The 17410-nt window shown below is 42.1% G+C and overlaps 2 long non-coding RNA genes across 2 annotated transcripts in view; one reads left to right on the plus strand and one right to left on the minus strand.

The window, feature by feature from the left end:
• LOC147253018 (uncharacterized) overlaps window positions 1-17410 on the plus strand; it is a 173716-nt gene that overhangs the window by 123166 nt on the left and 33140 nt on the right. The window contains exon 4 of the long non-coding RNA XR_015118398.1: window positions 5898-5993. This is a non-coding gene — a long non-coding RNA (uncharacterized LOC147253018). The remainder of the gene's footprint in view (window positions 1-5897; window positions 5994-17410) is intronic.
• The window catches only part of LOC147253020 (uncharacterized), a 31716-nt gene continuing 18380 nt past the window's right edge, over window positions 4075-17410 (minus strand). The window contains exon 3 of the long non-coding RNA XR_015118401.1: window positions 4075-4325. This is a non-coding gene — a long non-coding RNA (uncharacterized LOC147253020). The remainder of the gene's footprint in view (window positions 4326-17410) is intronic.

Consider the following 17410-nt stretch of genomic DNA (forward strand, 5'->3'; position numbering starts at 1 on the left):
TGCTGGACTATTGTTTCGGTCCCTATTAACCTCATGGCCCACTGCTCGAGAGTGGGAAAGGATGGGTGGATTCAAAATGACAGACATGGCCGCATGACACTGGAGGTGAGGAGTGGTTTTAACAGGGGCTTAGGGGCAGTGGGTGCTCCCTCTGTCCGGCTTAATAAGGAGGAGGGGTTGTAAGAAATGTGTGTTTGCATGAGAAATATGGAGAGAGTGTGTCTGTGCATGTTTGGATAGGGTGTGTGTGTGTGTGTGTGTGTGTGTGGGGGGGGGGGGGGTTCTATCTGACCTGAGGGGGTGGCCCAAGGACCTGGTCCTCCTGGTATTTAAAATGATGGAACCTTCATATTCGCGTCTCTGTTTGTGTTGTGGGGTGGCCAGAGCAAACAAGTGTAGCTTAAATTCACTCATGATGGAATATGTTGAATGTCTTCTATTGAGTATGAGGCAAACTTTGGTTAAAATTCTTCAAACTATTACACTTTACCCTGGAAAGGAGTTTCATGTCATTTTTACTTAAACTTGTTCTTACTCTTACTAATAATTGTTTATGTTTGGTAACTCAGAAGAGCACAAATGTGTGGTACATTTGCTCGCCGACATGCACGGGGCTTCTAGTTCTGTGTGCAGTTTTGTGCTAGTCTGATGTAGACGAGGAAAGATATGGAGGAAGAACTTGTTAACTTGTACTTGTCTCTATAAAGAAGAGCAATTTTTGATGGATCTGCTCTCTATAATCACCTTGTTTGAGTGCGATCCCTATTTTTCTAGTATGCCAAGATCTTTACTTCCACACCTCCTCGGTGACAAACTACAGCTGTTTTATGTCCTGCAGGAAACCACCGTTCATCCATGAGTAGCTGTGGTCCTGCATGAGTCAGGGGACTCGCATGGAGAAGCCACTGGAAAAGCCGGCACTCCTTTTACATGGAAACACACCATTTCCTGCATATGAATGATGCAATCTCTGCCTCCTCTTATGTGTCCAAGTATTACTGGATTGCGAGAACAGGCAGGCTCACCCCTGAGAGCCTTACCTGTGCTCTAGTCAGGAGTGAAACGACAACTCTTGCCACACATTGAGAGAAGGTGGGAAGAAGCGAGTGGAGGAAGGTAGACCTAAGAGGATGAACCGTGGGATTTAGAGTCCTGTGGGTAGGGCAGAATGCCAGATATTCTAGCTGAAAGTCCTGTGGATCAGATGAAGCTGTCAAGCAGGGCAGTGAGATGAGAGAGTCGTGGGGAGAGGGAGCTTGTAGATGGAGTCCAGGCAGGGAAGCTCAGCGGATAGCAGAGACAGAGAGCTTAGGCTGAGGATCAGGGTTGTTTTACAGGAAACTGTCAAAGGTAGGGAGAGAAAGAAGCTGAGATATCGTGTGACTAGAGAATCAATGAAGTGAAGAAATGAAAAGTTTAACACAAAATAATTCCCACAAAGATCAGATTAAGAAACTCTGCTACACTCCATTTAAAGAGCACTTCATTTATACTGGGACAATTTTGTGATAATGGGTTAATTTCCTGACATCAGCTGCCACCTTGAGCCAAAAACCATCTGAGTAACAAGACATAAAGGTTCAGGCAGTGAAAAACTAGGAGTAGACTCGACAAGACATATGAGCAGTGTTTAACGTGTCGTGGTGTGTCTGGGCTTCCCTCGTCTGGGGAGCCTGGGAAAAGTAGTGTTAAATTACGCAGAAGGAGGTAGCGGGACCTTGTCAGGACGTAGCGTGGCATTGTAGAGAGTGCAGTGGATGGACGTGGCACTAGTTTGTGCCCCCCGGAGTGCCCTGTCAGGCCTCATGACCACACTGGGCAAACACACTCACACACACACACTCACACACACACACACTGAAGGGCGTGGTAGAGAGATTAAAGGGCAAGTGAGGGAATGGGAACCATGAGCTTGCTATCTTTGTCTCCTTCACAATGACACAGAGTTTTGCACAGGTCATTTTTGCTTAGTTCACTTTTTCCTATTCACTTCTGTCTAAACTTGTTAATGACAATCAAACAAATTAACCAGTTCATCCTGTAATATGAACAATAAAATGTGGTAAAACGTGAGTGTAATGAAGTACATTAATTGTTTGATGTCTAACATTCATGATATACCTGTATCGATGATAAAACATGATATAGCACCTTTATGAAAATGTTGATAATGCACATTTTATAATATTGTGAATAATCTTTAGCCAGTTTCTATCTTGTACTGGTGTACTTGTTTTTGTATGCATTTGTGAAGTTATGCACAGATTCTTAAACTTATAAAACTTATATTTGGAATTCTTGTGGAAAAAAATGATACAAATGAAACCAAAAATTTGGGAAAAATATCTTTATTGTTAAATATTTTGGCCACGAAATCAGTCAGTGAAAATATGCTGTGATTTAAGGTGAAATGACACAAATAAACACTTGTAGATTACATGGATGCAGTAATTTACCAGCAACCTCGGACAAACAACCACGCTCAGGCTCACAAGTGAGGCTTATCTGTTATCAAATACATTTTATAACTTTTATGTATTCCACCTTAATTAAATGGATCTTATGATCATTTGAAAGCTGCCAGCATCATCCACAAGAAACCCCATACACATCCCAGCATGTTATTGATCACTAAAGCACTGCCCGTAAAGCCTGTTGTACTAAAAGAGCAATAAACAGTAACATTCTTAACAGCATGTTCATATTTTTGCCGGCTGCCTGGAAACACAGTACCCCTCACCTGTCACAAGGTTAAATATCCATAGTTTTTCAAAACCAGGTTTGGTTCAATCAGATCTGGTTTAACTGATGTCAGTGACGCACAGCTATGATGTCGTGTGTCGCGCACGTCAGATAAAAGTCTTCCAAATTACAAATTAGCACCCTTTAACTTGTCTGGTTTTAAAAGGATGCATGAAATGTCACTACAGACTGTCAATAGGCATTAGGAACAAAGTTCAGACTTTTTTTTTTTTTTCCCCAGATGACAAAAATCAGTATGTGTATTATTTTTGTGAAAAAGCACATATCACGACCTACTCTTCTGCATCCATATCTCTGTTTGAGTCTACGACTGTAAGTTATATACTAGATCAGCGGAGATCGCTTCAGGGTAGCCTGGTGACATGATTGTCACATTATTGTCAATATAAAGAATTCCTGGCATTCTTTCAAAAATTGACTTCACAGCGACTGTTATCAAACTGAGACGTGTAATATGAACGTGTCCTTGTCCCTTGTCCTGTCTCTCTCTCTTACCTCTCTCTTACCTCTGATTTGTCTAACCTCTTTTGTTTGCCTCAAGGTGCGACAGCATGTCATTCACCACTCTGTTAGATGGACCATTGTACTGTGCGAAGCTGAAACCTTGATGTGAAAACTTGGTGGTTGGCTGATGGTCAGAGCTTTTGCCGTTTAGATGAGACGGAAAATGCGTAGAGCCAATTGCATTTTGGCACTCAGCATATTCGACACTTCAGGGGTTACAAATCGGATTAATAAACGCTTAATTACTTTAAAAGGAAATTCCTCTGGCTTTAATTGAATATTAATCACTTCTTATCGTTGTATTTAGTCACACTTAATTACCGTGCTTTTTTTTTCCTGCTTTTTTGCCTCCTTTCTTCTGTTTTCTGGGGTGTGCAGTGTTCCGCATGACTGAATCACTGCCTTTGTTTCTAATCCACATGATTATCTTCCTTATCCATCTATTTTTACCCCATCAAAACCTGTTTTATGCTGGATTGGTAAGACCTTGAGTACATGGTTTTAGCAATACTAGCATGTTAAAGCACAATATAGGAGAATAGTATGGAAAAGTGTCTCCTCTTAAAAAGCACGCTCTGGATTGTGAAAACAGGAAATTGAAATAATGATGCGTGAAGGTGTGACTTGTTGAAGCGGAGGACCTCAGAGGTTATAAAAGTGAGGAATATTTAAGTCAAGCTGAATTTTACGTGTCTTGCTAATGTACACAGTAAAGGTCCACTCTCTCTCCCAGTGACCATCCATTACCTGTGGCTATCCAAAGAGATGGACGTTTTTGCCAACCTATCACATGTGAAAGCTGAGGCATTTGTCTCCAGGGCACTGACTGACCGCACAAACTAATCTTTGCTGTGTCCAACCCGAATATTTACTGACATGTCGCTCCGGCACCCAGAGAGTATAATTCAAGCTGATTGGCTAGCTCTGCTGGAAGGCATGATTCCGGCCTGTCCAGCACCACACATTCCTGTGGCCCAGGGGCATCGTGGTGTTGGGGGGAGGAGGAGGAGCGTGTTATCCTGGTCCAGTTAACACCGGTGATTGAGATGAGGGAAAAGCTGTGAGAAAAAAAAAAATCAATATGTGTTTTGGGTGAAAAATCAAACCTAGTGTTGGCATCCTGTCAGGGATTTCCCCCTCCTTGTTATTGCTCTCTCTTCACTTTCCCATGCTTCACTTTCTCACACGGTTTTCTCCCCACCCCTGTACACGCTCACATATGTGCAAACAGTGTGCGCTCTAGCATGTACTCGGCTTTTGTTTCTTGATTTTGACACATAGTGCTATGGGCCAAACTGGGCAACGCAAGAGATGCTTAGCCTGATTGTTTCTCTCTCAGTGCCCCTGGATGCCCTGCAGGCTATAGAGGATGGCCTGGGAGACTTTGCCATGTGCCCTGCTTCCATCATACATGAGCAGTCCACTCACTCAGGGCTGCAAAACTTCAGTACTCTGCTTGTGTCACTAAAAAAAATACACTAATTCACTGCTTTGCATATTTTCTAATGGTCTCCAATTGTTGAAACCTAACATGTCAGATGGTTTGTGTCACATCACAATATGAGAAGTCACTTATAGAAACTACAAAAAGGGAAGACACTTTAAAACATATATGGCAGAAACTGGACAGGTCAGATCAACACACCGATGTCAAAGCTGAAGCCACTTGGTAGAGCAGCAAAAACAATTTTTCAGTTGAGAAAACCGGTATTTGCTCTTCAAAAATGTTCAAGTTCTGATGTAACTGATGCTAGCAGCATCTATGCTGACCTCCTCTTTGACTGAACAGTCTTAAGTGTCCTAACAAATGAGCCACACCCATATCTCCTCAAAGGATGCTGATCGGTCAGAACCACTGGGGATTCAGACACAGATGCTAAACCTGAACCCTTACAAGATGGTTGCTTGTGTGAGCTCACCACTTCCAGAGAATTATTTCCTGGCTTATATGAAGTATTTGTTAGTATGTTTCACTGTGTTTTAATTTGTGTTGTATACAGTAAACCCCTTGAACTATGACTTCTTTGGGTAGGAGTAATCATCGACTGTTCATGCACCTCACGATGAAGAATCAACTCCTTTTGTTCGGGCTTTCATTTTTATTGGAATGTCGTGAAGCGCCCCTGTTTACCAGTAAAAGGAGAGACTGGCCTAGAGCACAGCATGTGAGTGATTAATGTACTGCAATACTTATACCACATCCTGGCACCATGCATCCTCTTGTAGCTATTGACAGCTGGTTCTTCTTCCTTCCAGCAGAGAGTAGAGTACCAGTCTCCATTCTTAATAACAGTAGCAAATTACACTGTCTTGAATGAACTATACCCACCCTGTCTTCCAACCGGGGGCGGGGGGGAGGTTGGTGGATACGGTGGTGAGGGGAGATGTAGAACGCAGCCGATTATCCCCTAATTAACGCTGATACCTCCCCCATGGACAATGTCCCATCTCATCAGCGAGCCGCCGCGTCTTAATGTTAGCTGCTAACTGCCTTCCTCACATATGTCAGTCCTCGTTAAGGGACTGTGCCATGCTGTAATGTTCTCCCGTTTAATGGCTTGTAAAAAGATGGTTAACACTCACTATTTGGCTTCTCTCCTTTTTTTTCTCCCCCCTCTCCTCCGCCACAGTGATATGACAGATACAGTATGATGGAGCACTCTTTGGGGGAACCTAATTGCAGTCAGACAGTGCGCTGGAGTTTGAAGTGAGAGAGTTGAGAGACGGTAAGTGAGTGGGGGTCCATGGCTATATGTTATGCTGTAAAACCAGCAGCAGATTGGTTATGGGCGAGCGTTATCAAGCCAGCCTCGGGCTAAAATGATATATGAGGATTAGAAATTATTACTTGTCCCTTTGTAAATTATTCATCACACCACACTACTTGATTAATAAAATACAGTTTTACCACAGTGATTCCATGATCGTCAACAAATGATCAGTGACACATGATTGCGGAACCTCTGCGGCCACTCCTATATTTGAGCAATTAAATGTTTGCCTTCTGAAATTCACTTCAGCATTCATTAACCAATAACCATAGAAATCTATTACGTAGCATAAGTTTACCCTGCCATTAGTCTGCAAGGCAGTAAAAGCAAATGAACTGTCACTTGCCTGCGCCATCGTAAGACAACAGTAAGAAAAGTAATGTCAGGAGCCGAGCTGTTTTTTTTTTTCCTCTCTCACTCACCCTCTCGCCAACCCCCCCCCCCTCCATCTATGCATTCTTGTTGTATTATGAAAAAAGCAAACATAATTATTTTTGATTTCCCGTTTGCCTGAGCAGTGCATTTGGCCCACCCCTTTCTCCCCCGACCCTCTTGATTGAGGGCTAATGAAAAAGCTGTCCTGAGTGTCGCTCCCTCCCTGTATCCATTAAGAATAATTAGACGGGAACAATTTTGATGCCTGTAACCTCGGCGAGTGTGGCTAATGGTGTTATAAATTGCTCCTTGTCCTGGGCCCTGCAAGCATTGGTGCGCGGCGGTGGGGGTGAGACGCTTAATTCAAAAGCACTCTGTCAACAGCACTGATTTGTGTGGTTAATGAGAGCGTTTAAAACAACAGGCACAGCTCATGCATCCTAATACCAATGGCAGGAGCAGGTTCGATAAAGAGGCTTGTCCACCATAATTAGCCACGACAAACGTCCAGGATTAAGAGACAGGGGGCTGAGCAGAGTGTGCCCTCATAAAATGGGTACTGTTTGCTTTCACTCTGCCTCTATTTGACTGACTTTATCCTCATAGGCTTCCTTAATCAGCATGACTAACTACATTTTTCTATCATCCGTCTCTTCTGGTCTCACTTCAGTGGTGCTTTTCCTTTTATAATTCACAGTACTGTTTTTTTTTTGGGGTGGGATATCTCTTTCTCTATGTATTATATATACATAGAAGGCTCTGTGGGGCGGAGACGTGCTGCTGCTGGGGCGTTCAGACTTTACCAACAAGGGTACAGCTTGTTAAATCTCACTTTTTATCCCCCTGAGAAGTCAACCTGTCTTTTCTCTTTCAGTCTGCTTGGTCTATGTCTCCTCAACCTTTCCAGACTCTCCCACTGGTTTTACCTCCCCATATTTTTTGGTTCTGGAACAAAAGCTACTGTCTCTACACTTCATTAATTGTATTTCTGTTAATTTTTAAGCAAATTTGAATGTTTTAAAAATGTAAATTAGATGTGTTTGGCTCAACTGATTTAGAGGAACTAAACAAGTCTATGCAGTATGTATTTCGAACAGAGGATGGTGTGATATTGGCACCGTTTTCCATGAGTTGTATTGGATGTATATAGCCATCATCAGCTAAAAATGGAGAGATCTGAAAGAATTACCTCAGTTTGGCAAGTTGTAATTGTTTTTTTCTTGTTGGCTGGTATCGGCCATGTTGCATGTTATCCAGAAATGCAGAAAATGTTTAGTAATATCTGGGAAAACAGCAGAAACAGATGGCCAGTCACATGAGTTAATGATTCGCAACGTCACAGCCTATATGAAAATGGGTTTAATTCCCATTTTGTGCATATACTCATTTTCAAAAAGGCAGAACCACCTCAAGTGAGCATAGAAACTTTTTTTTTAATTGAAGGAGGCATCTTCTTTTTTTTTTTTTTTTCAAAATTTGCAATTTCCATCAACCTTTTGTGCATCAAATATGACCACCAGCTTGCCTTTAGAGCCTGTCTGCTGGTTAAAGGTCTCTGAATAAAGGTAGGGTCGTAAAACTTTACCGGCCCTGGTAAGCGGCCCACTTTTTTGAACAAAAGAAAAAGAAGGATCATCACAGACAAGGTTTGTATCAAGGAATCCTCAAAGCAAAGCAGCGAAGGAGAGACAGATTGAAATAGCAAGTGACAATGGGACGAAGGACTTCCATGGCAATGGACCTGCAGTCGTGTTAAACAGTTAAAACAAGGGTAACTTTTATCTTTGCCTGTGCTTTAGCGTTAAAAGAGCCTCTAATATGTTTTAATCAGCTGCCTTCTGTGGAAGGTCTTCCAAAGGACTGTGTCTATGCCTCGGTAATGGATGGAGAAAGAGAGAGTGACAAACTCAGCCCCACTTTAAAAGGTGTTCAATTCCCCTCTAAATGCATGCTGACAAGATTAATTGAGCATTGCAAATGGTAAACTCTGAAACCCACACCTCAAAAAAACAGACACACATGCACACTTACACTGATGCTGACACGCTGTTGCACTTATCTACACAATCATACACACACCGAAACACTCCAGTATGTACACAAACACAGTCGTATTTTGTTCACAACTGCACGCTATTCTGCACAAGCCCACAAGTTAGCACACTAGTGTGCTCACTGGCACACACATGCACCCCTGCTGGCGTCCCTCAGCCTACTTCCACGTGTCTTGCCCAACATAAATGACTTGATGGGCAGTTAAATGCTGGGGTCGGGGGTTAAATGAACACTGTTGTTTATGAGGATGTGGTGTGAATCAATTTGCATTCTAATATTCGCTCAATTCTGAAAGACACACACACGCACACACAGGGCCTGTTATGGGGAAAAGGGAGGGAGTGAAGGGAGGGGAGATGACTGGTGGACGGCTTGTTTTAAAATCCCATTATCAAGTTATTTATGGAATTCATGGCCTGACAACCTCTGTGCCCTTGTTTTGTTAAACATGAACCAGACACGATTCCAGCACATGGTGCTGCCTATTAGCTTTTGTTTTCAATAGCCTTAAAATGTCAGCAACTTCAATCACCCCTTGGGCAGCTTTCCACTTGTGTGTTTTGGCCCCTCATAAAATCGACACGTGACACATAAGCACACTGTTCACCATATAGACATGCACAATCACAACGTGCACTCATACCCTTGTATGCTTCCATGTAAATATTCACACTCTTGGAATTGCAGACGCAAACACATGCAGAAACCAAAATTCATACACAAACGCACGTCTTAACAACTACCCCAAATCCAAGGCATCCAGACAGATGTCATCCCATTCCAGACAAGACACCATTTAAAACTTGTCTGTGTTTGTATTGGTTTAGCATTTACCCCAGGCTTTATGGCTGATCATGGGTGGAGGGACACACAGATGAAATCCATGTAAATCCAAACAAACCTCTTTAACTTAATGCTCCTGTTTAAACATGGACGTCCTAGTGGCTTAGCGCTCGTGATCTCCACCGTGTATCACTCCAGGACCGCTCTTTACATGTAAAAACAAACGAACAAAATTGGAATAAAAGAAGCAAAAAAAACAGAATTATTCTACGATGCTTCCGTTCCAGTGTCATGTGAGAGCTGCTGTTGGGAGTTAGGGATCGCATGTTGGTTTTCAAGGTTATGAGCGAAGAGACGTCATTTTAAAGGGTGGAAGGTGCATGTGGTTTTACAGTTGATGTATGTTGCTGGAAGCCTTTTTTAAATTATGTGATTATTTATCAAATTCATAAGTCCTTATTCACAAGCCTGCATGATCTGCATATGTTTCAAAAAAAGAAACATAAAGTTGTTCTTGTGACAGATTCTGTATTTCCTGTTCACAACGAACTTTTAAAAACTCCGGTGAGATGAGCATATATGCCAACAGTATGAGTCCATCATTTTGTTGTTGCTTGAGGAGGAGAACAGACCTTGTTCAGAACTGTTTAAAATGTTAACAAAACAAAGACAGTCTCGGGGTAGGTTCTTTAATATTTCTGTACAGAATCACCATAAACCACTTACTGTAAATTGTAAACTGTTTAATTCAACAAACACATGCAAGTCTTCATTTATCACGTTGCTTCTCTCTTAAATTAGAAAACTATTTAAATATATGATTTTGCCTGTGATAATAAAGAACAAGGATAAGATTTACAATACTCCTTTGCTATATTATATCTCTTTTTTTGTTATTTGCCCTCAAAACTCTCCTCGGCGCTATTGGCAAAGAGCAAGTATTTGTAGAGGGCAAAAGTAAAATCGAGCCACAGCTTACCCCAGTGAGTCTTACATTATTCAGCAAGGCCCCAGCTGTTAGGCATAGAAGATTAAATCCCCTACATTCTAACATATGCCAACAAAAAGACTTCAACTCCGGTGTGGGCCAGTGCCACCAGGCAAAACGGACTAAAACAACTCTCGTGTACTTCGTGATACTTGGAGAAGATCAAGCCCAACATATTAACATTCAGTGATCAGATGTGACAGCTATAGGTCTGCCACAGGCCAAACTTCACTACTCGGTTTCAATCCATTTTACCCCGGCCAAAGACTACAGTTAACAGGGATAATAGTGAATACATTATCCTCTGATTTGTGCAAAAAACTTCCCAAGAATATTTATAAAAATGTGTTGAGACAGAAGATAAAACGCAGTTTTTGTGTGATTTATGAAAATGTGTCGAATGGACTTGTTGATTCATTCTGTTTTATACATTATATCATCACATGTACAGAATGACCTCAGATTAATTGGGTTCTTAATTTAAAAGTTTAATAGTTGCTGCAGGAGTGAATGCAGGTGTTGGCATACAACGTGATTCACAAGCTTCCTAGTATCAGGTGGTATTGACCAATGCAACTAAAAAGTCTGCGAGGAGATTCATGCAGGTGCATGCATTGTCTGAAATGTAATGTTGCAGCACATTTTATATTGTTTCGCTTTTGTGTCTTGAGTTTCTAATTGAATTGACAACAGAATTCTCTCTCCAAATATCCGCCTTTTGATGAAAACTGAGGAGTCATGTCTCTGAAGCGGTTACAAACCCACGTGATTGTGAACTTTACGGAAGTCACCTATCAGGTTTCTCTGTGTTCTAATGAACGGTTATCATCCTACATTTAGTAAGTGTGTTCTGCTCATCTAATAATTGATCCTTAACACACTCGTAAATACGGTATCAAGTGATTACGTCACGGCCATTCTGCTTATTCCTAAACCCACATGGAAAACTCCATTCTCCGGCAGGTGTTTCCTGGTGTCAGAGGAAGGACAACTACTGGTTTCCTAGTAGAAAAGTTAAAGAACAAACTACAAGTAAGAGGAAGTTTCAGGGCACCATTGCAGTTAAATGGAACAAAACCTACTGAATTCTTTTTAATTTTCTTGTTATATTGTAATTGAGTAAAAATATGACTGGAAAACAAATAAATTAAAAAAAAAAAGATTTTAAAAATGTCACCCTTATATTATCCTGATCACAACAAGACCAACCAACAACAAGCAAAACTGCTGTAACAAAGTCAACACTATCAGTTATATGTGATTGTCACCAGGGTTCTTTTATTCGTGTGTTTACATACACTGGTACCAGTACATCTACAATGAGGTAACATAAGCAGATATTTTGTCCAGGTGATTTATTTGTCTGTCTCAAGACTCGTAGGATCCGGGGTACTCTTGTACGCCGCCGCCGTTCTGCATAGAAAATTGCCTGACAGTTCCAAAGGTAGTCAGCAAGGCCTCTTGGGCACAAGGCCTTGGGCATCTCTCTCCCCTCCTTACATTACTGTTACCTCTCCTGGGAGGGAGAGAGAGAGAGAGAGAGAGTGTATGTGCACATGTTCTCGGGGTGGCAGCGCTCCCCAGTGTGGTGTTGGCCCCAGGCAGCACACGGTAACATCAAACGATTCTTCTCTTTATGACTTATTTATACATTATACGGACTCACTTGTGCATAGAAGTGAGAGTGTGAGTTTGTACTTGAGCAGGCTCTGGTGCATTTGTCATTTGCTGCTGGTTTGTTTTTATTCTGTCCTCTGACGCCACCACCGGTTGAGCGTCCTCCCCGGATGCCAGCGGAGGAGCCGGGGGGTGGGGGGTCCCTGTTAATCCAAGTATGGGACCCTCACTAGTCTGTGCGCTCCAGCCTCCAGTGTGTTCACCGGATATGGCAACCTCCCCTGTCTGCCATTACCATTGTTGCAGAGTCGTCTACTTTCAAGTGAAGAAGGGAGATGTTTATTGGTGCTGTCACCTTAGATGAGTGTGATTTTTTTAAGACTGGCTTCATGCCATCTATCCAGGGAGCGCTTCACATATGAAACACCCACCGGTGGAGTCAAGCATACAGAAGTCACACAACAAAGACACACGTCATAAGGGAAATCCACCAAAGCAGATGTGACACATGTACATATAAATCAAATGACAAATACAATGTATAAGAATTATAGCGTCAACCGAGTGAGAAAACACAGTACCAAAGCAAGGTAGAACGAGAGGTCCTCGGAAAATGTGTTCCTCCCTTACATAGACCTGTACCCAAATTCTATGGGTTCTTTCCTGGTCCACGCTATGCTCCTCCACCAGGTTGTATTCATATGTATTACTTATTCAAGCAAGTGTTTGGCTTCATCAGCTTATATGACATAGAAACCTTCTGAACTCAGCCGTTCCAACAAAGTTAATTAAGTAGTTCTTGAGCTCCAGCATTTGTCTGGTACAAGAGTTCTGGCTACCACACAGACAGAACCAAACACATTACCTCCTCGGCCCAGGTAATAAATAATGAGTCACCGTAAAGAGCAGCAGAATACTTTAAGTACACGTGTCAGACTTGAACTGCTATAGTGCAGCTGACTTGTATATGCAATTTGTTGATTAGTTATCCAATGGCCACTTCCTCTTGTTGTGCTTATGTGCTGCTCAGCAGAGACAATCAGGGCTCCTACCTACTTTACCTGTGATGAATTGCATTACCTCTGGACCAAGTGCCGACCGAACCCCTTGCTGAAAAATCGTCCAGCTAAAATGGGCAGACGGGAAACTGTATGCCAGAGCACTTCGTCCCGACACCCCACCCAACCCTTCCCTCCCTCCCAATGAATATCCAACCTCATCCTCCATAAAGTGCATTAGGCAAAGGGAGTCATTAGTACAAATGGGCTCAAGGTACTTCTGTAAGGAAGTGTGTGTGTGTGTGTGTGTGCGTGCGTGCGTGCGTGCGTGATGGGGAGGGGGATGAAGCAGGAGGATGCTTATGTCTCTCCTGCCCGTTGTTTGGCATGCCCACCTAATCCTCTCTACGCACACACATCTCTAGTTTGTGAATCTGTATCTATCCCTTGCCACCACTACCCACCCCACCCTCCCACCACCACCATTCCTGTGGAGAAGACAGGGTGCCCCCCTGCCCCTTGTTCTCTCCTGCTGCGATGGGGAAGTGCATCCTCATTTAATAATGTATCAGAGAGAAGACAGAGAGCGGGGGAGAGCTCTGACCCAGACGAATGCAGCCTCTCCATTATTTAGCATTTACTGACACCTTCCAACTCATTTCTGACTCACTATTTCATAGAGCAGTAGCAGGGGGAGGGCATCCTCTAATATTCACACCCACTTGATTTCTCACCGTTAGTTTATTTTACAGGCTAATGAAACAGAGGGCAACTAAACATTACTGTAGACAGGCATGGGCCCAAGGCGAGGGAAAATACAGTGATATTCAGGTGTGTGACAGCTCACAAACACACAAGTTTGTTCAGCTGGGCTGTGTGTTGAATGTACGTATGACTGAGGTGTGGGAGGTATGGGAGGTTTGTGAGGCGGGTTTGTGAGGTGCTCATTTCGAAATACTCAACACAGCTGGACAGACGGTCTTGAAAAGCTGGGGGTCTAGTTTGTCCATAACATTTCCTGGGATTCAAGTTCACACATTTCATTGCCTTCTTTGTCTGTCACATATATACCTCAACAACATCTCAAGGTCAGAGGTTAAGCAGCCAAAGACATGGAACTCTACTCTGCATATATCTTGGAGTTACATTACATCATTGATCCTCTCTGATTCGCTTTAAAGGATCTGAAGATGTCACCCATGTCCACGTAAATATGAAACCACAGAAAACATGGTTATTGAGAACAAGAGTACCAGAAAATCAAGATTCTCAAGAAAATGTGTGGAAAGAACAAAGTGTCTTCATATGCAAATAATTGGCCCTGGCATGTCAGGGCTCACCTATGTCCCCGTGACAACAGAAGGGGCTGGGAGACTCAGGGAGAGGTGAGAGAGAGAAAGCAGTTTTTTTTCCTCAGGTTTCTGTAAAATCCAAGACCGAATCCACCATAAATAAGGTCCACGTATGCAAGTTTTGTAAATTACAGCTCCTTTTCTCTAACAAGGCCGACCAGGTCAGAGAAATAACAAATTCCATGAGTGGTTTTATAGCAGGAGACTTGAGAACAAACACGTTTTGAATAGACATTGAAAGTCATCAAACTCCATTATCTTTTTTTGGCCATCAATTTAAACATTTACAGTTCATTTTCCAAACGCTGCTTAATTTGTGTTCTGTGTGATTTATTTATCTGAGGGAATATTCAGTTTTGATAAGTGATTGTCTTTTTTATAAGAAGGCTGCAGCTGAGTACAGCTGAATTAACTGACTCTGTATTCAAGAAAGACAGAGCTTTAGTTTGTTCAGTAAACAACACTTTAACAAGAAAGCCCGAAGATATAGAATATGGACAGAGTTTCTCAAATTCTCATAAATTATCTTCCCAATTGCCAAAAATAGGTTTTTCAGAACAGTGATCCATAACACGAGCCAGACTACCTCCAGGACCTTAATATCTAAAATTAAAATACTTGCCCTCGACAAATTTAATCAAAACATGAATGATATATTGATTATGATGGCAAAAACGGTTGTTTGGATTAGATCCTTAATATGATCCAAGATGATTTCCAGAAGCTAAAACCTTCTTTTAACTATTTTGCATGGATCAGTAGTCGTCAACGAAAAATATGCCTAACAGCTACGGCTAGTCTTCGAGATGCATGATCTCCAATTTGATTCCCATCATCTCCAAAATGTAATCACTTGTTCCTTTTAATACTTCCTATCTTTCTAACTAATGTCATCAAAATCCCTCCATCAAATTCTACGATATCCTGCAAACCATCAAAACGACCTCATTTATTTCTGTATTACCGATGTATCAAACCATGACTTTCAAACCGAGGTATGAAGGCTCCTGTACTTTGATAATTGTGTACTGTTACACCCCAATAGTCTGATGACATAAACTGTGCTTAAGGACATCCATGAAGAAGCGGACATCCATTGGAGCTTCCTTTTTCCTCCTTGCCCATTTCCCTTTAGTCTTTCACACCTCGTACTATTGCACAACTTTCCTTGTCATTTTGTGAGATACTGCAACGGCAGAACGCTGCTCTTACACTGCTGAGTTATTTCATTTTGTGAAAAAGCTCCTCGGGCAGTGTCATTTTTCAGTTTCTGTCAGAGGTGATATAAATTACCTAGATAAACACTGTCTGACCAATTCTTCTCTACAGCTCCCTGGGTTCCCCATTTCTATGAAGGAGATATAATGTGACTTCATGGCACACTTTCTTTTCAACCGTGTGAATTTCTGTCGAAAGAATTCCCCTCAGTTTATAAATTTAGTGCTGCTTCATAAATTGACAACAGTGATGTCTGTCATTGGAGACAGCAGAGAAAACTAACAAAGGAGAAAGAAGAGTAACTCCATTAAAAAATTAAGCCAGCCTACAGCATTGCACGGCCACTGTGGGTTTGTTTGTGTGTGTTCGGTTGGGAATTTGACTTCATTGCACCCGGCAACACTCTTGCCGGCAGAGTCAAAGCTGTTTGTGTGGACTCACTAATTATTTAATGCACTGCCTCATTTGTTTACATTGTTTCAATGTTGAACATTTGCAGGCTGTACAGTATAACCGAGAGGAGCAGCCTGTGCTTTTATACTCCCTCTCCTCAGTTTTCTTTTATCTGTCACATTCACACAACCAGAGCGTTTCATTGCTCTACAATGTAAATGTGAGAAAGGGAAAAAAACAAAACAACCTGAGAACTAAATCGAAGAAAAAAGTAAGCTTTTGCTTTGATTAAGCTACAATAACTTTTTTATGCTGTGCAAGACAAAGTCTCTGGATAGCGAGTCGAGCAGTTTTTTGTCAGAAAAATCAATGTTTAAAAAGTGATTTGCAGGACAGGAGGAGAGATGAACAGTAACAAGACACATGATGCTGGAAATACTGTGTTTAGGAAACAGAAATGCATGAAGAGCCCCATGTGTACCATTTAATACAGACTCGTTGACTTGATGACTTGTAAGTCATCCAACAGTAATTTCCAGTAACATTCTTGGAAGTGGAGGAACCCATATTAGAATCAGCCTGAAATGCTGACGGATTGTGATTCAAGGTGATGGTTGAGCGTAGTGTACAAAGAAAAAACAACCTCACTCATTCATTTTGTCCTAAAACCATCAATTTGTAAAATTCAGTGACCTTCTCGATGCAAAGTTCCTTAAATTGTCGACCCTTTTTTCAGTAAATCATTACAATTTTATTTAGAGCTTTAAAATCTGTACAAGATGCAGCATCTTCTGTCTTTAGACCCTTAAAACAGGTGAAGGAAAAACTTCCTAAAACCCCCTCTTGACAGGAGAAACAAAAGGCAGAACCCGAGGGGGGGCATACAGGATGGGGAGCCTCAGGACGAGCCACAGAGGTGGGATGGACACACATGCAGTAGCTGCTGCAGGAGCAAATCTCACCTAACAAACAACAATCACAGACCAAAACAAGGATGCAAGTTAATGTATGCAAAGGACCCCAGTGTTGAGTAGTTTCTCCCATTTCACTTGATATAATTTAGACAGAGCTTATATGTCCTGCGCTTTCTCACTTCTGAAAACACAGGACACACACTTGTGTGTATTGAACTCAGAGGATAGTAAACCATCTGAACAACAAAATTAAAAAGAAGTGGATGAAGCCAACATGGCTGCTGACAGAATTTTGAATCCCAAACAGACATTCAGAGTGCACAGCCACCAGCCAGCCCTTTACTCTCTCTTTTTCCTCTCCTTCTGTCAGTGCCTACTGCTGCCGCCATTCCTCTTTTTCCCATGGAATCCATTTCACATAATTAAAGACACTCAAATGAAATGGACCCTCAGGAAAAGTGGCTTTCAGCAAGGCGGAGGTTGTGGAGGAGGAAGTGGATGAGAGGCAGAGAGCTGGGGAGTGGGGTATTGGTTGTTCAAGGAGCCCCCCCCCCATCATACTCCCTCCCCCCTTCGATCCTCAATGGAGGCCCACCTTGAAGGAAGGCAGAGTGGCTCTGGCCCCAGTATGGATCAATATCATCTCCGTTATTAATATCAAAAGCACATTACTTTGTTT

The sequence above is a fragment of the Aulostomus chinensis genome, chromosome 11 (assembly GCF_037954235.1).
Source record: "Aulostomus chinensis isolate RoL2024-O1b breed Wild chromosome 11, RoL_Achi_v1.0, whole genome shotgun sequence".
NCBI classification, from domain to species: Eukaryota; Metazoa; Chordata; class Actinopteri; order Syngnathiformes; family Aulostomidae; genus Aulostomus; species Aulostomus chinensis.